Source organism: Coffea arabica, chromosome 11e (genome assembly GCF_036785885.1).
Source record: "Coffea arabica cultivar ET-39 chromosome 11e, Coffea Arabica ET-39 HiFi, whole genome shotgun sequence".
Taxonomy (NCBI): Eukaryota; Viridiplantae; Streptophyta; class Magnoliopsida; order Gentianales; family Rubiaceae; genus Coffea; species Coffea arabica.
In genome coordinates, this window is record NC_092331.1 from 23,417,158 (window position 1) to 23,439,794 (window position 22,637).

General features: G+C 35.9%; 1 long non-coding RNA gene across 1 annotated transcript; it reads right to left on the bottom strand.

Moving 5' to 3' along the window:
- Positions 1-4,518: 4,518 nt before the first annotated feature.
- On the bottom strand, positions 4,519-7,178 carry LOC140021101 (uncharacterized). Its single transcript, XR_011825070.1, has 3 exons — positions 6,998-7,178; positions 5,394-5,453; positions 4,519-4,663 (listed from the first exon to the last, which is right to left on the bottom strand). It is a non-coding gene; the product is annotated as an uncharacterized lncRNA (long non-coding RNA).
- Between the last annotated feature and the right edge of the window lie 15,459 nt (positions 7,179-22,637).

Below are 22,637 nucleotides of genomic sequence, written 5' to 3' on the forward strand. Positions count from 1 at the left end.
TGTGGTTCTATTTCTGATTTGTGTGAGTGAACGACTGAGTCCCGGCGAGAGCTGGGCAGGCGGCCCGCCGAACCCTTTGGTTCGCCTTAGGGTGAGGTGGGGCTGTCACAGTACAAGGTCGACCAAGTTCTAACTTATATGCCTCGATAAAAGAAGGTGCAATATCCTAGATGGTTCAAGTGGTATTCGCTCTCAAACCTTACTCAAGTCGCAAGCATATCTACCTAGTTCTCGAGCGTAAATTTGGGCAGCACGCCCTTTGTATTTACCTATTTTCCAGCCATTTATGGCTTCATTCTTTTCCTCAATCAAACCCAAAGTTACACACAACATAATCTCATTTCATTAGCCGTCCAATAGGCTCAATGTCATACAAGTACAAAATCAAGCTAAGAACATGTGCGGAAATGAAGTTTAAGTTAGGAAACAAAAGGCAGATTTGACGTTGTTTTGCGTAACAGACGCAACCAGAGCTACGCTTATCGAATTAGGGTGAAATTTATACAATTTCGAAGCTAAGGCAGAGAGATACAACTTTGATGAAGACCGCTCAGTCCAGTTCATAGTGTAGCTAGGTCAAAATTTCAAATTACAGAACTTGAATCTCACACTCGGGCTACTTAACCGCACTATACATAAATGACAATAACTCAAGCTACCGAAGTCCAATAAAGGTGATTCCAGGGGCGTTGGAAAGTTAAGACATAACACTAATGTTTTGGCCAAATTCTAAATCAGTACGGATCATGGTGAACAGACACGGTTAGTGTTGCAAAATATCAAAATTGTCCATTGGACTAAACCTATGAGAGTCAGGGGTATTTCAGTCTTTTTACAGGCTACGTTACTCCGATTGAGCTGAAATTTTGTAGGCAACTATAAAACATCATTCTCTAAAACTTGTATGTTTTGGGCTAAGGCTGGTTCGGTCTCTAACATACTCAAACAGAAACGGGTAGAACTGAACCATAAGAAACCGATATTCTGGAAATTTGCTCCATTCAAGGTATAACTCTCATTTTAAGCTTGAAACCAGCACTAAAACCTCATATACAAGCTTATATACATCATATACCATCCATACAGCAAGTATAAGAAGAAAATCATTCAAACCCAAAGCTGAAATTTTACACTACAAAGCTGGAATTGACCAAATCTACTACTAAACCATGAGATCTACCCAACAAACCATAACTTTCACTTGTAAACCATTAAGTAGTACAACCATGAACTAATACCATCCTTACCTAGTATTGGAAAAGCACAACAGCCTCTAGGAAGCTTGAACCACCAAAACTCTCCACTCCAAGATGGCAATCCACCTTCCTAAGCAACTTCCATGGATTATTTGGTGAATCTATCGGTAATTTTGCAAGATTGAGCAAGAAATCAAGATGGAATGAAGTGTTTCTTTCTCTCCTTTTCTCTCCTCACTCTCACGGCCAAATGTGCAGAAATGAAGAAGAAATGCAGCCCAAGGAAAGATAAGAAAGCAAGAAAAAGGCTTGGTCAAAGTTTAACACATGTCACAATTTTATTGGTGGTCAAAATTTTCTTTTCTCTCTCTTGTTTTTTGTCCAACTTTTCAGCTGCTTTGTCAGATATTTTGGGGCTGATTTGACTCAATTAATAGCAAGGGTATTAAGGTAATAAAGTGGTGTTCACGTGGTGCACTCACTCGGTAACAAACGGTGCACGTCGGTTCTACCCGTTTTACCTTAACTCGCACGTACTAGGATTTTTACTTATAATTCACTAACTTATTATTCTCACTTCTAATCTCATATTATTTCTCATCTAAAACTCACTCTTAATTACTAAATTTAGTACACAAACCTCCACACTTAATCACATTACCAAAATACGTGAAAACTCTAATTTACCCGAACTATAAAACTAAGGGTAAAACTCTTAATTCTATTCTTTATTCTAACCCTTGAGGATGTAAATAAGTAGTATAGCTATAATAAGGTAATGTATTTCAAATAAAAGGGAATTTTAAGAAAAATGTGATGAATTTTACAATTCCATAGAATAAAATTAGGGTTTTGAGTCAAATATGAGGGATTTAAACACAACCTGTTAGTCACAAGTAAACTAGGGTTTTAAAGTACAAGTAGGGTTTCTAGTCTTTAAAATAAAACAATGTTTTAAAATAAAAATAAAATAAAGAAACCGTAATATCCTCTTTGAGACTAAAAAAAACATTATCCTAAAAGTCGGGGTATCACATAGAAGTATGGTAAATAATGTTTGTAATATTAGTGTTTTTTGGAATTGGAATGAAGTTGGATACAAGGTTGCGAAATAAGTGATTTTTGTAATATTTAGTGATAACAAAGCCTGAGGTACGATTTACTCTTTAGATGAAGTATACCCTAGAAAATGATCAATTGTGACTAAATAAATAGGCTTGAAAATTTACATGTATGAATAGTTGAAATGGTACAATTGGTGTTTCCTTTATTGGATGTAATTTTGGTAGTACACTCTACGTTTAAGATGTCGGACGTGTAGGAAATATTATGTGTATTTGAAGTATTGTCTATTGGAAGTTAAAAGGAGATGAAAAAATAGATCAAAAGAAATAAGAGATTGCTGTGATTTTCTAGTTGTACCAGAGTTTAGGTTTATAATCTGGAAGTGTGAGAAATGATGCTTGGATAGTAATGATTTTGGAAATGGAAAGGAGATGCCAAACGATCAAGAGATTCCTATGATATTTAGTAGTATTATAGCTCAAGTTGCAATAGTTGGAAGTAGGTATAAAGATGCTGAAGATATTGTGATCTTGAGAATTGGAATGAAATGGATAAGGGATTAAAAGAAAATAAGTGACTCCATAACATTTAATGGTATTAGAATTTTAGGTTACGAATCTACTAGAATGACCTCAGGTATTGAGATGATGATTACTTTTAGTAGGTAAGTGGTGACTATATGTATATGTTAAGTTGAAAAGGTAACCAAGCCCACCTGCTAGATATGATTGACACTTACAAAAAAAAAAGAGAATAATAATAATAAAAGGGTATTTAGGGTGTTCTTTTTGTAAGTTTTGATCTCTATAGTACATTTCAAGTTTATCATTTAGGATGTCAGATCTATGGATAATCTTATGTCTAGTTGAAGTTTAGTATGGAGAAAATTGAAAATATTGAGGAAATTAGAGTGCACAACGAAAGTATGAATGATCAACAATATGATGTCATCGAACGCAAGCAATACACGTTGGATCTTGGAATTTTGTTGACTTATTTTGAGGTTTACGATAATTAGATCTAATGCTCAAGACATTTATTAAACTAGCTAATATTATTAGTTTTGGTATTATTACATCATGATCAGGCAATAAATATTTTATAAATTTCTTACAATATATAATTTTACATACTTTTTACTTAAAAAAAAATGAATAAACGGTGAAACCAAAATTTTATTTGCACAAATAGTTTTTAATCAGAATTCTTAAATATGTACCTTTACCTTACAGTTGCTTGGTAAATATAGTTTCTAAATATATATCTATATATCTATATATAAATAAAAAAGAATAACTACATTGAATAATTATATCCTACAATCTTGTGCAAAATATATATATATATATTTTTTTATACTCACCCAATCTCAAAAGAGCTTTAGATAAAAATACTCTACAAAAAAAATAATATTTTTTTCCTTATCGTATAGAAAAATCTAACAATAATTCTTGATAAATTCTCTTTGTACTCTAAATTCTAATGTTGTAAGAAGTATAGTTAGTTGACTTATGTATTTCAAACACTTTCAGTTTCTAAACCTGTATGAGTTCGAAATTCTATACATAGATAAATATTTTACCAAATTTATGATAAAGTTATTATATTCAACTATGAGAATTTGACAATAATTTTTTGTATAAAATTTTCTATATTTTTGTATGATCAAGGAGTTTTGTGAAATGATATTTGAGATATTAATATTTTCGAAAATTGAATTGAGTTAAAAAAAAATGACCAAAGGAGATAAGATTCCCATGGCATTTAGTGGTGTAATAACTCAGGTTATAGGATCTGGAATCGGTGTGATGCTATTTTAGATTTGAGATTTGAGAGAAATAAGAGATTTCCGTTATCAATTACAAACACAGTGGGCAGGAACCCATTTATTGAGATAATGATTACTTTTTGTGATAGTAGATAAGTATGTTGTTATAGAATGTGTGACAAAAGAAAAAAATGGTACTGTTAGTGTCTATGGCATCCTTTCTATAGGTTGATCTCTATAGAGCATTATAAGTCGATATTTAGAATGCTGGATTTGTGAGAGATATTATGACCATCTGAGCTATATATGTGACGACCCCACCTCCACCTAAGGCGTACCAAAGGGTTCGGCGGACCGCCTGCCCAGCTCTCGCCAGGACTCACTCACTATCTCAATCGAGTCATGTACACACATCCATGAACCATAAATAACATTCACAATTCAAGCTTATAATTTACATTGATAGAAATCGAGGTACAAAGCCTCAATACACCAAACTAGTTCAAAATGTATACAATCCAAGTACAACATGTTCCATTCGAGGAATAGCGCGAGTACAAGTCAAAAGTCAAAACAATTTCAAGAGCAACTAGACTACGCTAGTCTGTTCACGACTCACGCCTCACTCGTATTCCTGTAAGGAAAACAAATAGCGTGGAATGAGCTAAAAGCCCAGTGAGGTTTCAAATAACAAATTGCCCATTTTAAAAGTATGAATATCCATGTAGCAAGTTAACGGCATCAAAACTCATAAGAGTGGACAATAATATTTCAAGTAGCAAATTTCCAAATGAGCACGTATAAAGTGCTTTTCGATTTTCAAAAGGAACAGCAATCCAATAAGCAATAATCACTTTCAAGTATAAGGATACGGAAGGCTCTCAGGAGCCAAATTTCCATTGCATCTCCAGAGCTTGATCAAGTAACAGTTGACACTCCGTCAACTTTCAAGTAGGTAACCAATCCAGTAGAACACCACTTACACGACTCTCCGTCCACCGTTCACCCCCTACTGGGCCCAAAATCCTAAATAAACACGTGTGGTAATACTCGAGTATACCGTTTAGCCGAGGAGATATCACTCCACTCGACAAAACAAGAGACCCAGGGTTCGTTACCCAATCGACCAAGCCCTTGCCGGCTCGACTCAAGTAACTTGCCGCAGGGTTTCTGGAATTCCAGGAAGTGCGCGCACCATAAACAAGTATATCAAGTCAATTGCAACAATAAACAAGTATATCACGTAAGGGCAAGTGCGATAAAGTACACTCTTGCCCTTACAATTCACGTATATAACATGTAATCAGATTGGTCACGTATCAAGTTCAAGTATCAAGTTCAATTCGGTATTTGAAAGCACTCACCAAAAGATATAGTGCTTCAATTATTCACGTTCAATTACACTCCAGGCTTGGAGTCCAGATCTGCGATAAAAATTCCAGTTTGAGAACTTTGAAACACGAGTCGAATTCGAAACGTTAACATTCCATTCATTAAAAATCGACCAATTGAAATTCATTTGAAAGACACTCGCGAAACACTTGCTCGCTTTTCAAATCATAAGGTTTTGTAGCATAAATACTTGGAAATAACACTTGAGTTGAAAGTACATGGAAATACAAGTTTACATTGGCCATTAAGTCTTTTCCTCAAGGTACGAGCTCGACCAAGTCTTAACATATAACACTCAAGAAACATAGTAGCAAAGGTCTTTACTAGTTCAAGTGATAAATACTTAACCTTCACTCAAGTCGCTAATATAGTTTTCTAGTCCTCGAGTAAAAATTCGGGCAGCATGCCCTTTGTGTTTACCTAATTTTCCAGCCTTTTAGGCTTCATTGTTTTTCTCAAACACAACCCAACATTACACATATCAGCAATTCATGTCAAGAGCCGTTCCATAGGCTCACAATATCATAATAACAAGAATCGTATTAAGTACAAGTGCAGAAATTCAATTTAGTTCAAAACAGATTTGACGTACAAATGCGGAAATAACATATCCGAGGCTACGCTTATCGTATTAAAATGAAACCTATGCCGTTTCGAAGCTAAGATACAGAGCTACAATATTCATGAAGGTCACTTAGTCCAGTTTCTAATGTAACTTGGTCAAATTCTTGAATTACTAAACCAGAAACCAATTCGTCGGCTGTTTAAACGCAGAACACTGTAATGAACATAACTCAGTGTACAAAAATCCAATTCAGGTGTTCTTAGAGGAATTTTAAAGCTACTTCAGAACACTACAACTTTCATGAAGAGCACTCAGTCAAATTTTCAATGTAACCTGATCAAATTCCCAACTCATGTAACCTGGTTTCAACTATTCGGCTAATCAGCCGCATTTCACTCAAATGACCATATCTCAGTCTACCAAGATCCAATTAAGGTGTTCTTGGAGGTGTTACGAAGCTAAGACAGGGTAATAAAACTTTCATGTTTCGGTGAAAGGCTAAATCTAAACGGATCATAGTGAATAAACTCAATCAAAAGGACTGAACTGTCCACGCGGAATTCTGGAAAGTGACCTAGATCAGCGAGGGTATTTTCGTCTTTTCACAAGCTACGATGCTCCAAATGAGCTGAAATTTTGTGGGAACCTATAAAATACCATTCTGAATAACTTTCATGTTTTGACCAAAGGCCAATTCGGCCTCTAACATAGGGCTACAAAAACGGGCAGAATGGAAGAACAATTTTCCAGATTTCTGGGATTTTCAGTTTTTAATGTAACTTTCCTCAATTTCTTGTTCTAATCACTACCAAAACCCTTTATATAACCTTAATTACAACATATGTGAGTCACACATCAAGTATGGCAGCAAATCCCCAAAACCCTGATTTTATTATTTCATCCAATAATCATCACAATCACTTGCTCATCTTGAAATCAAGCCAAAACTTAAGCTAAATAACATCTTAACACAAGATTTAAAAGATCAAGGACCATGATCAGATTGAATACCTCAAAAACAAGGCTTGGATGAGTGATAGTTCACTTCCTTTGAAATTTCTTGGTTCCTTAGCTTCCCAAGCTTCCAAACTTGCAATCAATCGGTTTAGATTTCTAGCTTAGCACTTGGTTGGTGTGAATCAAGAAGGAATGTGGTTGCTCAAGCTCTCACTTCTCTCTCTCTCTTGGTCGGCTGGAATGATGCAGAAATGGAAGGAAATGAAGCTAAGTTTGTCTTATAAGAAGATGGAAAGATAAGAATTAATTCTTGCCACAAGTTTGGCTAACACTTGGTTTAATCTCAACCACAAAATTTTCTCTTTCTTCCTTGCATTTGAGCCACACATTCGGTCAAGCTATCATCATGAGGGGGAAGATATTTTGCTCAATTAGTAATGAGCTTATACAGTAAGAAAGTGGTGGTCAAGTGGTGCGTTCAAACGGTAGTGCGCGGGACCCGCCGGTTGGCGCCGTTTTTCTTAAAACTCACATACTAGGGTTTTTACTTCCCATTCACTAACCTTATATCATTGCTACTACTCACATATTATTTCTCACTTAAAAGTCACTTTTAATCTCCAAATTTAATCCTTACTTTGTACCGAAAATTCATCCGGTGAAAAATTGCGAAAACCCTAATTTTACTCCGATCTTAAAACCAAAGGTGAAAACCTACTTTCTAGGTTTATTTACACTTATCGTGGAATAAATGGGGTAGCAAGCCTTAATAAAAATAATAATTTCCAAATAAAGGGACATTTTTAAAATAACATGAGGGATTTTCCAATTCCATAAATTGAATTTAGAGTTTCTATTAAAAGATGAGATATTGAAGGAAACCAGTTAATCACAAGTAAACTAGGGTTTTTGATTAAAATTTTAGGGTTTCTAATCTTTTTAAAACAAAATAAGGTTTTAAATCAAACCCAAAGAAATACACTTTAGTATCTTATTTACAAACAATCTCCTAATTTTCGGGGCGTCACAATATAAATATGAAGATGGGAGGTATTGAGAAAATAAGAGTGCGCAGCAGAAGCTTGATGGAATTAAATAAGGGAATCCAATTTAGACATTGTAGGAATAATTCCCAAGACGTATTGCAAGAACATTGGAAATTTTGTTAACTTATCTTGATGTTTATGTCTTCTAGGTTTCGAGGACGGAATCTTTAAAAGGGGGAGAGAATGTGATATCTAATCTGAAAATGAATTGTGAAAGTAGTGCCGGATTGGGACCCTAAATTCATGTCTAGATTTTGGTCGACCTACCAAGAGATTATAGGGATTGATACCTAAGACTGAATACCGCCTTTTCCCCCCCAAATGAATGGATAGTTAGAAAGGATCGTACAGACATTGGAAGACATGCTAAGAGCTTGTGTTCTAGACTTCTCGGATAGTTGGGATAGGTTGGTGAAACTAATGCAGTTTTTGTACAATAATAGCTATCATAGTAGGATAGGTATGGCACTATTTGAAGCGTTGTATGGGCGAAAGTATATATCGCTATTATATTAGGATGAAGTAGGGAGAAGCTGATCACTGGCCCCGATTTGATGGAAAGAACCTTGGAGAGAATTAAGGTTATTCGAGAAAGACTAAAGGTAGCTCAGGACCGAAACAAGAGTTGGGCGGATTTAAAGAGAAGACCTTTAGAATTTCAAACGGGAGAAAAAGTATATTTGAAAGCATCCCCTACCAAGGGAGTGATGAGATTTGGAAGAAGTAGCAAGTTAAGTCCAAGGTATGTACGACCTTACGAAATACTAGAGGGAGTGGGACCTTTAGCGTATCAACTGATCCTTTCACCAGCTCTATCGAGGATGCAAAATGTTTTTCAAGTCTCCCGACAGAGGAAGTATGTATCTGACTCGAACCAGATTTTGGAGGACAACCCATCGAGGTGAGGGAAAACTTGTCAGTGGAGAAAGTTCCTTTGAGAATCATAGATCATAAGGATCAAGTTCTAAGGAGAAGGACCATACCCTACGTGAAGGTGCAATGGACGAACCATATACCACGAGAGGCAATGTAGGAGTTAGAAGAAGATATACGAAATAGACATCACTATCTTTTTATCAAGGTACATAAGTTTCGAGGACGAAACTTTTTGTAAAGGGGGTAGAATGTAAAACCCACGATTTTTGGGCTCATTTTATCTTGCCAATTTAATTAAATGGTAATTTATTATGGGCAAAAGCAAACATAATTGCAGGTTAGGTTAAATAGGGTAAGAGGTCTAATAAATGAAAACTCTTACCCAAACCACCTACTAATAAGTAGTGCTAGGTTTAGGATTTTATTAAAACCCTAGACAGGAAAATAACCCTAGCCTTACTTTTCTTTCGTCTACCTCCCTAGAGCAAGAGCCGTCAGAGAGGAGAGAAGGAGAAGTAGGCAACACCATCAATCAATCCGACGACTAGGCACCTAAACCTGTAAGTCTCGAGTTCGCACAAGAGAACCTCTCTTTTAAGTTTTAGTAGTTGTATCAATTGTTCTAATAATTTTATGGGCATGTATCGTTGCTATATAGGTGTAGATATGTATGTTTTGATAAGATTCGTATCTGGTTTAATAGGAATAGGGGGGTTGATTTTAATCCTGATATTATAGGGTGTTTGAATCTGTTTAAAAAAAAAAAAAAAAAAAAGAAAGGGAAGAGCACTGTTTCGGCCTCTGCAACGCCACAAGAAGAATTCCAAGGATTGGCCTTTCGGCCAACCCAAGACAAAAAAAAAAATATTGAAAGATGATGTCGCCAGCAAGTGTTGGCGACAATGGACATAGGAAATGGTTGGCCTTTTCGGCCAACCAATGGAAGGAATGTTGTTGCCAGACCTTGGTCAAACAAATGGTTTCTGACGACCATGGTCTAACAGGAAATGGTTGGCCTTCTGGCCAACCATGGCTCTCACCCGAAGAGGAAAAATGGATAATTTAGATGTTAACCAAATATAAGATAAAATAAATAAATATTTAATAAATAAATTTTGAATATAACTAGTCCATTTTTATAGGTGATCATGGGTATTAAAATTCAGGACCCAATTTAAAGAAATTCTTAGAATTCAAGTATTGGTCATGTAAAACTTTTATTTAATTAATTACGTCTCAGATATTTAAAGAAAAATCTAGGATATCTTAATTTAGCCTTATGAGGTTAATGTAGATGAGGTGAGATAAATTCTAAATGGTTAAACGAAACGTTTAAAATAATAATAATAATAATAATAATAATAATAATAATAATAATAATAATAATAATAATAATAATAATAATAATAATAATAATAATAATAATAATAATAGTAAATAATAATGCTGACGATAACACTAATATTAATAATAATCATAATCATAATAATAATAGTAAATAATAATTAATAAACAATAATAGTAGGGATAATAACAATATGGACATGGAGGAAGTAAATTAAGGAAATAAACAAAGATAAAAATATAATACGAATGGAATAAACTAAGACAATAATAATTATAATAGGTCAATATATATAGATATATATATATATATATATGTACATGTATACATAAATTACACGCCTAAAAGTGGAAATAAAGGGAAAGGTAATAATAACTATCTAACATATATATAAGCGATAATAAAATAAATTAGCGACGACGAGGATGGTAATAATAATAATGGATAATCATAAATTATAAATAAATATAGTAAGATAGTAGTCAGGGTAATAAACAGGATTGTGAATAATTATTTTCTTTAAAATTAGGAAACTTTACCAAATGAACACTTTCCAAATTAAGAAACTTTCTAAAAATAGAAACTTTCCAAAATTAGGAAACTTTCCAAAAAATAGAAATCATCCAATTTGAGGGAAATGCTATTAGGGTCCATATAATGGTCTAGATATAAATCTCGTACTTACTTAGAGGTTGTATATTTATGCATTTATAGGAAGTAGCAACTAATTAGGGAACCTATGCATTTGATAGATACGATACAAGGATCTAAGGTAGTTCCACTCGAGCAGCCAACAGAGGTAGGTGGTACTTACCCTTTTGAGATTTCAAACGTGCAAAGTGAAATTTTTGTTTCAATGCTATTTTGTTGTGTTGACTCGAAAGGTGTTTGATTAAATGTTTTGCTTGGAGATTTATGAGAGTTATATTTTACTATACAAAAATGGACCATGCGACTTATTTGAAATGTGTTGATATGTTTCTTACATACAAAATGAGCTGAATCTTTTACGAAAGCCAAGATTTATGTATACGATATATGAACTGAATTTTGACAAGTGAAGCTCAGAGCAGTCATGGAATAGACGGTAGGGGCTATAGTCCTGTCTAATCGCCATGGTAGCCTGGTATAGAGTCCGGCCGATTGGTAAGGTCATGGTAGCCTGGTATCGAGTCCGGCCGATTGACCCAAATATGAATGAGACCAATCGGTAGTCATGAAACTTATTAGTCGTCCACCTAGTAGGGGTTTAATCTCTAGACTGAGTACTCAGTAGCCAGTCATTGCATGTACTTGTTATGAGCTAATCTGATGGAATGATTTATGAACTGATTTGAAATGAGACTTATGAATTGATATGAGTTGATTTACGAATGGATATGAAGAGATTTGTGACTTGAGACGAAATTATTTATGACTTTACAATTTCTCATGTACAACTATCAATAAGATGCTTTTAAATTGCTTGTCCTTATTTACTGCTGATTGCTTTACAAATGACGTTACTTTCAAAATTACAGATGTGAATGATATGCAAACGATTTGAGTTATACTTATATTTGTATATGTATCTATAAAACTAAGAGTGCATGGTCCAACAGAGGGGTAAATATTACCTACTGAGCGATGTGTCGCTCAACCCACTTCTTACCATTTTTGCAGATTCTGAAGAGTATGAATTGGTTTACGTAGAAGACCCTGATGATGACTTTTATTAGTTTTAGATGAATAGAAGTTGGCAGGCTGGCTACGTCCAGTTGTTGGTTTTATTTACCTTTGTTTCCGCTGTTTCAATTAGAGAATAAATGTACGAACGTCTTGATTATTCGTAGACGTCCTTTTATATGTAATTCGTACCGCACTTTATTTAGTTAAATTGTTTTAGTACTTGTAAAAGTAGTCTAGTTAACATAGCCTTGTATTCTTGAGTGGGACTTGGGAATACGGCAGATGTCACGTGACGGGCGCGTGCGGGCTCGGGGCGTGACAGTAAGTATATCGTATAAGTCATATTCTGAACCTTTTGAGGCTTACCTGATGTGAATCTTTGCTATGAATAAGCTTTTGTTGGTACCACTGCTTTTGCCCCTTGTTTGGTGGATGATTTCTGATTTTGGTAGGGGTCCTTGGGATGATTTTTGTAAGGAAATGGGATTAGGGTTTTCTATAGTTTTCTATATGATTAATCCGTGGGGGTTTTGCTTGAGTCATGGCTGGTTTTGTGCTTGAAAACGATGAACCCAAAAGATTGCAGAATTTTCTTTTCTCGCAAAAGGTTTGCATGTTTGTATGATGAGTTGCTGTAATTTTGATGCATCAGAAAATTTTGCATTTCCTCTTCATGGTTGAGCTTGTCCCTGTCTTTCCCCTGGTTCTGATTATTTAGTCTAGAAAATATACAGCCCAAAGCTATTGCCTTTCGCTATTTATTTTTATTTTTGGTATGTCGGTGCCGGTTTACTCCCCCTAGAATCTGTTTGGTGCTGTTCTTAGAATTTGTTCCTAGGTTGTGGTTTAGTAATAAGATGCTTGCGGTGAAAAGGAGAATGATATTTGTATAGGCTTTATGGTATGATGTTTCATGGGTTTCATGAGAAGGAGAAGGAAGGCAGCGTCGGATGGTTCTTAGGGACAAAAACCTTTAGCTTTCTTTCATGTGCGAAACAAGAGGGATGAGAACCATGAGTTTTGGGGTTCATTGTCTGGTGCACTTTTCTGATTCGGGTCTTTGGTTGCTTTGTTTTCTGGAAATTTTGGGTTGAAGTTTAGCAGACGTTCAGGTTACTTTGTTGCATTTTGTGTCCGAAAGCTTGTTGGATCTTTCCTCTCTCCCTTGTCTCAAGTTCTCACATTTCGTTCTTGAATAAGTTAGGATTTGCTTGAGTCAATTCTGGGTTAAGTATACTAGGACTCTTATGAAGGGCCGAGAGTTGCTGCAATAGGGTTGGAGCTCTCCGCTTTGTTGCTGCAACAGGGCCGAGAGTCGCTTTGCTGCTGAAGCTCTTGGTTTGCTTAAAGCCTGTGACTTCTTTGTTGTTCGATTGGTATGCTGTGTGCATGTTTGCCGCAAGTTTCTTTCTTTATGCCTCTGTTGCATTTTTACATTTAGTCGCATGTTGGAGCTGTTGATGCTTGTAGTTTCTTGCTATTTTATGTGTTCTTGATTGCTTTAATCTTGCCTATGGAGTGTTTTGTCATTGGATTTTGTTAAGAAGTGAGTTTGAATTCTTGGTGTTGAGTTTTTTTTTTGGTGAATAAACCAAAGGGTTTTGCGTTGCTGAGTGAAAATTTCTGGATTTGCATAAGCTTCTGGTATTGCAGAAGCTACAAAGAAGATGACTTCGACACTTGCATGCAAAATTTTTCTAAAATTGCACTGTGACCCCTTAATTTTTGTCTAATGCTACTATGGCCCAGAAAATTCGAAAACTTAATCAATCTTGTAGTTTTGAATTTCAATTTTTCTTTGATATACTTTAATATGATTTTTAGATAGATTATTTATGAGTTTTAGGATGAAATTTAAGGTTTAATGATTTTTGATAGATTTATAGTCTTGATTTGGATTTAATTTTGGGAAATCTTATTGTTTAATTATAACAAATGAATTTTTATTTATTTTGTGAATTTTAGCATTTAGTTTTGGGTAGGCTTCGTCTTAAGTCCTTAACTTTATTTTATTTTAGTTTAGACCTTTAATATTTGTAATAATAATAATTTGACTTCTCAAATTTCTTTAATTCTTTCAATTGGGTCTTTTGTTGGTTTTAATTTGTTGTCCATGGGTTGTTTACTCTTATTTGAATGATTTAATTGATTCAATTTTATGTTTATTTTCATCTTTTATGATTACTTGTTAATTAAAGTGGTACCTTGACCTTTTTCTTTGTTTTAGAGGATAAATAAGGAAAACTTCACTTCATTAGGTCACCAATTCAAGAAAGATATACTCTACTCTTTATTTTGATTTTACTTGATTCTATGTGCCCCTATGTGACTTTATGTGCGTAATTACATGCTTTTTGAATTTTTTATTTCATTTATTTATTTAGTCACTTTAATTGTTTTGATTTTGTATATTTTTTTTAATTTTTATTTGGAAGGCAATTAAATGCCAAAATTGTAATACTTAGATTATTATTTCATTTCATTTCATTCTTTTCCCTTTTAGATTGTAGTTGGGACCCCCAAATGTAATAGTTAGGGATTTATTTGCTTTATTTGTTTTGTGTGTTTTGAATGCTTGTGTTTACATGTTACTCGTTTTTTTAGGGTCTTGCATCTAGATATCATGTTTATGTGCTATGTGCTATATGTGATTTATGTGTTTACTTGCTTTATTATGTTTTACATGATTTATTTGATTGTAATAAATGCATGTCGTCACCACACTAGTCCAACGCTAGTTGTGATGTGAGAACCCGTAAAACCCTAATATTTTTCCTAGGGTTTATTTCCCCTTAATTGCATGTTTTCTGCATTTTCTGGCTTAGGAATATTTTCCTGGTGAATTTTATGAGTAATTATAGTTTTAAGATGAGTTTTCTCGTATTGGATAGTTTTTAGAAAATTAAGAATATATATTGGACGTGGGACCCACGAGTGCGAAAAGTTCGGGAAAATTCGGCCACTGTGGAAAAGTTATCGGATGTTACGAGATAAGTAGAGAGTGAGATTTGATTGATGTGAGAGAGAAAAGAAAGGATAGGAATGCATTTATTAGAGTGCCAAGTGTCAATTTTCCATTGGTTTGACTTTAAGAGTTACTATTCACTATTTTGACCTTTGACCAAAATTGGTTAAATATCTCCAAAAATTCACAAAATTCACCATTTTCTTCCCTTGTGTTGGCCGAACCTCTCATCAAAGAAGAAAGAAAAACTCTTCCAAGTTTAAGCTTCCAACAAGCTCAAATCACCCAACTCAAGTCCTTAAACTAGAATCTACTCCATGAAATTCCTTCCTTTGGTGCTCTTGAGTGTATTAGTGAAGTTGATTTGAAGAGCTAAGGTGTCCACACTCCCTATCTCTCTTGATTGCTTGGTAAGTGATGCTTGAACACCCTACTACATCTAATGATGGTTATATTATGCTTAGAAGTGGCTTGAGTGTTGGAAAATGTGATTTATTTCTTGATTTGAAGAGTTTTGGTGAAGTTTTCCATTTTATGATGAATTTTCTGGTTTCATATGATTTTGATGTTTTGGACTAGTATGATGGTTGGTAATAAGGGGCTTTAGCTCTAGTAGGTGCATATGATAGGAAATTGCAATCAATTTTGAATTTGGAAGAATTTCTGGAAAATTAGGGTTCTTGGTTGAACATTCTGTCCGAAATTTTAGGTCATAGATAGAGGCCGAATTGGACTTTGTTCAAAACATGAAAGTTGTAGGTATTGATGATTTTGAAGTGCCTGAAAAATTTCAGGGCATTTGGAGTAGTGTAGAGTGAGTTATGCCGTTTTTACTGTTGCTGTTCTGGGTGAACAGAATGTGCGAAACTGCGATAGTAATTGGACATTTTGACTGGTTTTGGTTTGGATTTTGAAGTTGGTGTCTTCTGATGAAATGTTACTGGATGTCTTAGATATCATATGCCTTTGGAATTTCGGCATTTGGACTTGTATAGACTGAGTTATAGTAATTACAGTTTTGTGTGTTTTGCCAACCTGTTTTGGTAATTCTGGTTTGGTATTTGGCACTTTTGACCTAGTTGTTCTAGGATTGGATTGAGTTACCTTCTACATTGTTGTAGCTCTGTTTCTTGGCTTCGAAACGGTGGGTCTTACACCCCCATCCGATAATCGTAGTGAATTTGACGCCATTACCGCAAAATAAGGGCAAAACAGTTTTTCTATTTGGGGCCAAGACTAATGCTATTTCTAATTTCTGGTTTGCTACCATGCTTATTTATGCATATGAGACCCTGTTGGGGTTGTGTTCAGCATTGTTTTATGACTCGTCGTCGAGTCTCTCTTAGGGCTTGCTTTCATTTTGGTTGTTTCCTAGCTAACTTTTGTACTTGTACCACTTTGAACCCTGTACGGCTTTTGGGAAATGAGATGACCTTTGGTGTGAAATGTTGGGGCTGATTTGAGGAAATAATGAAGCCTTAATGGCTGGAAAAGTAAGAATTTTAGGGACGGTGCTGCCCGATTTTCTAGGCCGTTTGATTCCTTTAAGTTGGATTTGCCTTTTGATGGAAATGAAGGGCTTTTGGGTTGTTGACCCTAGGTCTTCATGTTATCTTTTGTTTCCAAGAAAATCATGTTTTTGCACCCTTGCATTAGTATTTTTGGGCAAGGCGTACGACGTGTAGTCGAGCCTCACTTGTGCATTCCGTTTACTCGATTTTGGATATGAAACCTTCAGTTGGTTTATTTTGATTATTTTAGGGTTTCTTGGCGATTAAGGCCAATCTGAAGTAAAAACTTTTGAAGTTGAGCCGGTGAGTGTACCACTCCCCTCCATTGCTGTTTAACTTGATTTCTGCTCTGCAATCTGTTTATTTGTTCGAGACGAGGGTGTACTTTATCACACTCGTTCTCTAGTCTGTTCATATGCCAATTTACTATGCAAAATTTGAATCTGTTATCTGTGTCTGCATCTGTTCGGATTTCTATGACCTATGAACTCAATCCTGTGGCTAAGTTATTCGAGTCGGGCCGGCAAGGGCCTGGACGATTAGATAACGAACCACGGTAGTCTGTTCGGGGATTTTTGGGTATTGAGACCCTTGATTCCGGTATACTCGAGTATTACCATTTTTGTTCGTTTGAGGTGAGCGGGCCCGGTAAAGGGGTGTTTGGTGGACGGAATTCGGTGATAAGAGGGGTCTACGGACGCATTGGTTCTATATACGTTGACGGAGAGTCAACCAGTTTGGATCAAGTATTGCGCTGGAAATTTGGCTCCTGAGAGCCACCCGTATCCTTCTGATTTGAATCATTGGTTCCTTTGCTTTACATCTGACATGTGTATCTGATTTGTTAAATGTGAAATGCCATGATTTTAATGCTATCTGTTTGGTACCTCATTGAGCGCAAGCTCACCCCGTTCTGTTCCTTTTGTTTTCCTTACAGGAAAAATAAATACTTTTGGACTGGATTTGACAAATGGCTGCCAAATTGAGCTAGTTGAACATATCTTTTGCATAGCTCATGTATTAAAACCCTAAGAGTACTTTTGGGGCGTTTGTTTTTGATTTGGCAAACCGTGTGTATATATTAACTTTTGAAACTTTTGTATGTCATTTTGATTGGTAAACGCTAAAGTTCAGATGTGAATGGTTGCGTGCTCTTTCGGTTGGGTTTTGACGGATTGGTTACTATTCATGGCCGACTCCGGATTTCATTGTATTTTATTCTGGGTTATTTTACCATTTTGATCTGTTTACGCTCGTTTGTAAGTTCCGGATCGCAATAGATAGCTCTAATCTGATCCGTAGTCCTGGCGAGAGCTGGGCAGGCAGTCCGCTAACCCCTTTGGTTCGCCTTAGGGGAAAGTGGGGCTGTTACATGTGACCCCCTTCATTTTCATGCATATTTTCTATTTTTTTAGGATTTTTTCATTGTGCATGACATTTCCTCCTTATATGTGTATCCCCTACCCCATATTTCCCATATATGTATATTCCTTATCCCTATGAGACATGACATTAGACTTGCATTTCATTTAAGAAAATTAGAATTAGGTTATCATTTGCTTGACTAGATAGGAAAATAACCCCCTGAATATGGGATATGGACGAGTGTGGCTTTTCTAGCTTTAGCACGTTCGTATTCCCTCTATTAAAGGGAAAATTGAAGTCACGAATATTAGTTCCACGCACCCATTATGATGCATTCCCTTAGGTCACGTATATTTGTATATTATAATTTTCCTATTTTTTCCTTCCACTCTCATATTTTTTCATATTCGTGACCTCTTCAAAGGGTCAGCTTGGGCATCACAATTAATGTGATTTGTGCCAATGAAGCTTTGAAGTGATATTTTGACCCCCCCGATATCCTCCTAGGTTTAGGTTTGCATAGTGACATCCAAATGTAATAAATTTTTAGGTTAAATAAGAAATTTTTTTTGACTAAATCACGCAATTAGCCTTGGCTAGGTTGAAAGGGTGCCTTAGATTTTATCCTTGCCTTCCCTTTTTTCAACTATGACTCCCGAGCTCTTTTTTCTTGATTTTCGTAGACTTGGAGTCGTTTCAAAAGGGTTTCTTTTACTTTTTCTTTAAAAATTCATTTTGGTGACTTGGTACACCTTAACTCAATACCAAGTGGCGACTCCTATTTTCATTAAAAACCCTTTTTAAACTATTATTTTTGGGTCAAAATCGTGGCACTTTTTAGTCTCATTTAGACCCATTTCTTTATTCGTTTTTCTAAAAGTCAAAAACTCATTTTCTCTAGTAAAAAATTAATCAAAATTCATTTTTTTAAACACATTATTTCCTCATTTAAAAATGGGGCGCGACATTTGGGACCCTCACTGGGCTTTTAGTTCATTCCATTAGTTTGTTTTCCTTACAGGAGTGGAGGTTGGAGCAAGTAAGCGTGAACTAGTGTGTATAATCTTCATGTACTTGTATTTTGGGGATGGAATGTATTTGGGGTTCTTTGGTAATGTACACTTAAGTTCCACTTTTGGATTGTAATTAAGTGTGAATTATTGGTTGAATGGAACTTTTATGTTAAGCTAGAGACGTGAAAGACTATTTCCAGAATGTAAGTGAGTGAGTCCTGGCGAGAGCTGGGCAGACGGTCTACCAAACTCTTGGGTACCCTCTAGGGGAAGGTATGATACGAAATATGGGCCACTTATGGGCCATGTTTTGGGCTGCAAGAGATTGAATCTTTTAGTAATAGTTAGTAGTTTATTTTCTAGATTTCTATTTTATTTGCTAGGAATAAATTCGGTCCAAGACCTCATGTTGAGTTGGATCCGATTTATAGAGTCTAGGCTCACTATAACTTAAGTTGGTTAATTAGCTTTTATTGGGTTATGTTGGGCCAGCTTAAAGCCTTCATTGGATCGATTATAAGCTGACCATTAGATAGTGGATTTGAGTAGTGGAATCGGGCCAAAGGCCTAGCCTAGCCGAGTTAGGGTTTTCAAGTCACTTTAGGTTTTCAAGTTGTATGGCTATATATAGCCAAGGCAAGAGACCTTCATAGGCAGTTTTGAAGATCAATAAAATTGTGAGTTTTCACTTTTCTCTTTCCCAGAGAGCCTCTTTGAATATTTGAGAATCTTTCTCAAGTTATTCAAGTGAACTTATCAATCAAGTAACTCCTTGGTTGTGGCGTTCCTCTACCTATAGTTTGGTTCGCTAATTCATTAGGTAACGGATTGAGATAATATCAATAGTGTTCGTTATCTCGGGGATTAGATTTGGGTCAAATTTCCGCTGCTAAACCGTTGGTGATTCGTTGTCTAGATCGCGTCAAGTAAGTATCACATCAGTTGGTATCAGAGCTAGTCGACAACCACCAGGTTATATCCTTCTTTTCTTTTGTGTTTCGAGTCACATACTCTTGTTTCAAATCAGTTTGTGTGCCAATTCAAAAAAAAAAAAAAAAGTACTGTAGCATCATACTGTTCATCGCTACTGTAGCGATACTGTTCACCGCCCCGACTGTAGCGATACTGTTCATCGCTACTGTAGCGGCACTGTTCATCCAAAAAAAATTTATAACTTGTGTTTCGTTCTTATTTTGGTGTCTTATTATATTGTTCTTGAAGTTTTGTGTTGGTTTAGAGTCAAAAAAAAAAAAAAAATCCAGCCGCTAGGGTTTTGTGCCATCGTTGTGTTCTTGTATCTTGTTTCTTGCATGCAATCTGTCTTGTCATCTCTTGCTACTGTTTTGACCAGATCTTAGTCTTTTCATTGTTTTGTTGAGTCGTTCTGGTTGTGTAAAGCAACCACCAAAAGAAAAAGAAAAGAAAAGAAAAGAAACACATGCAAGAGGCGAAAACAAAATTCTGGTCGCTAGTTGTTTCTTAATACCGAAGTGTTTTGAACAAGAGGGCTAGGAATATTGTTTTGTTTTGCATAAAAAGGCTGACTACAATAGTTCTTGAATTCTTGATAACCTTACCTTGCTTCTTGGAACTCTTGATACATATCTTGATAAGGGGGATTGATACTTGAAATCTTGAAACTAAACAAACCTCCATTCTTGATCTTGAGTTGCGGCTGACCTTTGTACAAACACTACACAAAAATCTTGTGTTTTGAAGGTGGGATTTGAAATTCAAAAGAAAGAAAAGCATTCTGGTTGCACAAAAAAAAAAGAGAAACAAAGAAAGAGGAACCAGAGTTGGATCACAAGAAATAAGAAACCTTCTTGAAATAGGCAACCTTCTTGACAAAGGAAACCCAAACCGCCTTGGATTTGCTAGGGCAAACCCTAGCCACCACCAAAGCTGTCCACTTCAGACTTCCCTTGCTTGAATTGGGGAAACCAGCCGCCAACACCAAAACACCCATAACCCAAAATCACCCAAGAAACATTGATCCCAACTTCCAAAGAAAATTCGGCCGCATGCAAAAAGTGGGTAAAGTCCTTCTAGGATTCTAAATTTCCGCCATCTTGTTCTTGTGTCAATCGAACCTTGCGTTCTGTCCACACCACAAATTGGTATCTTGAGTCATTTTTGCAGATTGCTAAAAGTGTCCAAAAGGAGTCCGTCCTGATCTAGTCTTAGAGTCCTTGTCGAAGTCAAACTTCCCCAACATTTGAGTCACCCTTTTGCGGACTAAATCAGAAAAAAATTCCAGAAAAAATTCTTTCTTGTATAATTGCTGTTTTGAGTCATCATTTAGTCTTCAAATTTCCAGATTCTCATACACCACTTTTGGGGACAAACTTGGTTGACGTTTGGTTGAACTACTTGAGGGAAATTTCTGATTTCTTCAAGGGGGCAATCAAGGGATTTGAAAGTGAATGGTGAGATCATTAGAGTGTTTTTAAACACTTGAGCAAAACATGAGAGTGAGAGAAACACGGAAGGGAGCGAGTGAGGACTGTTCTACTAATTTTTGTTGAGTTTTCCAGGTAATAAAAGTATGAGACAAGCGAATGCTCAACTGGAGCTTCACCATCTTGTGCCTAAAGGAGTAAATACTGTGGCATTGCGTGAGATAACTGAGCAATTGGAAATCATCAAAGCTCAAAAAAATGATTGGTTTTACACACGTTGCCATATCAAGGATAAAGTTTGCAGCTTAGCCATTGATAAGGGTTGTGAACTTAATCTCGCAAGTACTGTCTTGGCTGAGAAATTGAATCTTCCAACCATTGATCATCTTCGACCTTACAAGTTGCAAAGTGATAGTGGTGATATTTGGATTACTAAGCACACACTTGTTCCTTTTCGTATTGGTCAATATGTGGATGAGGTGTTGTGTGATGTGGTTCCCATTCAAGTGACGCATGTGCTGTTGGGACAGTGGTGGATGTTTAATCGAGAAGTCAAATATGATGGATATACTAATAAGTATTCCTTCACATTTAATGGCCGTCGTACCAGGCTTGTGTCGCTTAACTCTAAGCAACTTTGTATTGATCTAGCATACATGAAGAGTGAGCATGAGCGTTATAGTATGAAGAAAGAGCTGGAGGAGAGAATTGTGACTGAAGAGGTAAAATTCGAGGGAGTTGAAAAGGAGAAAGAGGTTGAGAATAATGAGGGGAAAAAGTCAGCTACTGAGCATGAAAAAGAGATTAAAAATTCTAAGAGTAAGCTGATTGTGAGAAAGGATGTGAGATCATATGTTTTTTCTAACGATCTTGACTCTACTTTGTTTAGTGTTTCTACTTTTATGCAGGTTAAGCAAGGAAAAATTGAGTTGATCTTGGCATGTTCTATGCCTAAATCCATTGGTGAATATCAAACTTTTCATGGAGTTTGCACCTTAAGTGTTGTCTCTCTTTGTCATCCACTGATGTTCAACGTCAACCATGAGCCTGATTTGCTTGTTGGGAGGAATAATGAAGTTTCAGAGGGAGTTTCTACACTTGAAACTTGTTATAAATTTCCTTCTTATTTTGTTGGTGACAATCCTTTCCTCATTGGTCCAAATTCTGATTCCTTACAACCTGGTTTTATTCTTCAATTTGAGGGTTCAAAAGCTACCTATCTCGATCTTGTTCCGTTTGTGCAAGATAGGCCATACCCACAACAACTTGCAATGAATTTTATAACTTTGCACAATCATGTCCGAGACTTTTCTAACCTGATTGAGCATCACTATGAAGATCCTTATCTTGTGAATGTGAATGGTAAGCTGTCAAGTGATTTTATACCTACAAATCCTAATCGTGTGATTTATTGTGTAGGTCCAAATTCGACCATTCATGACACAATGCTAATTAGAGAGCTTTGGAGTGGTTGGAGTAAAGCCTTGAGTTTCCCATGGCGGA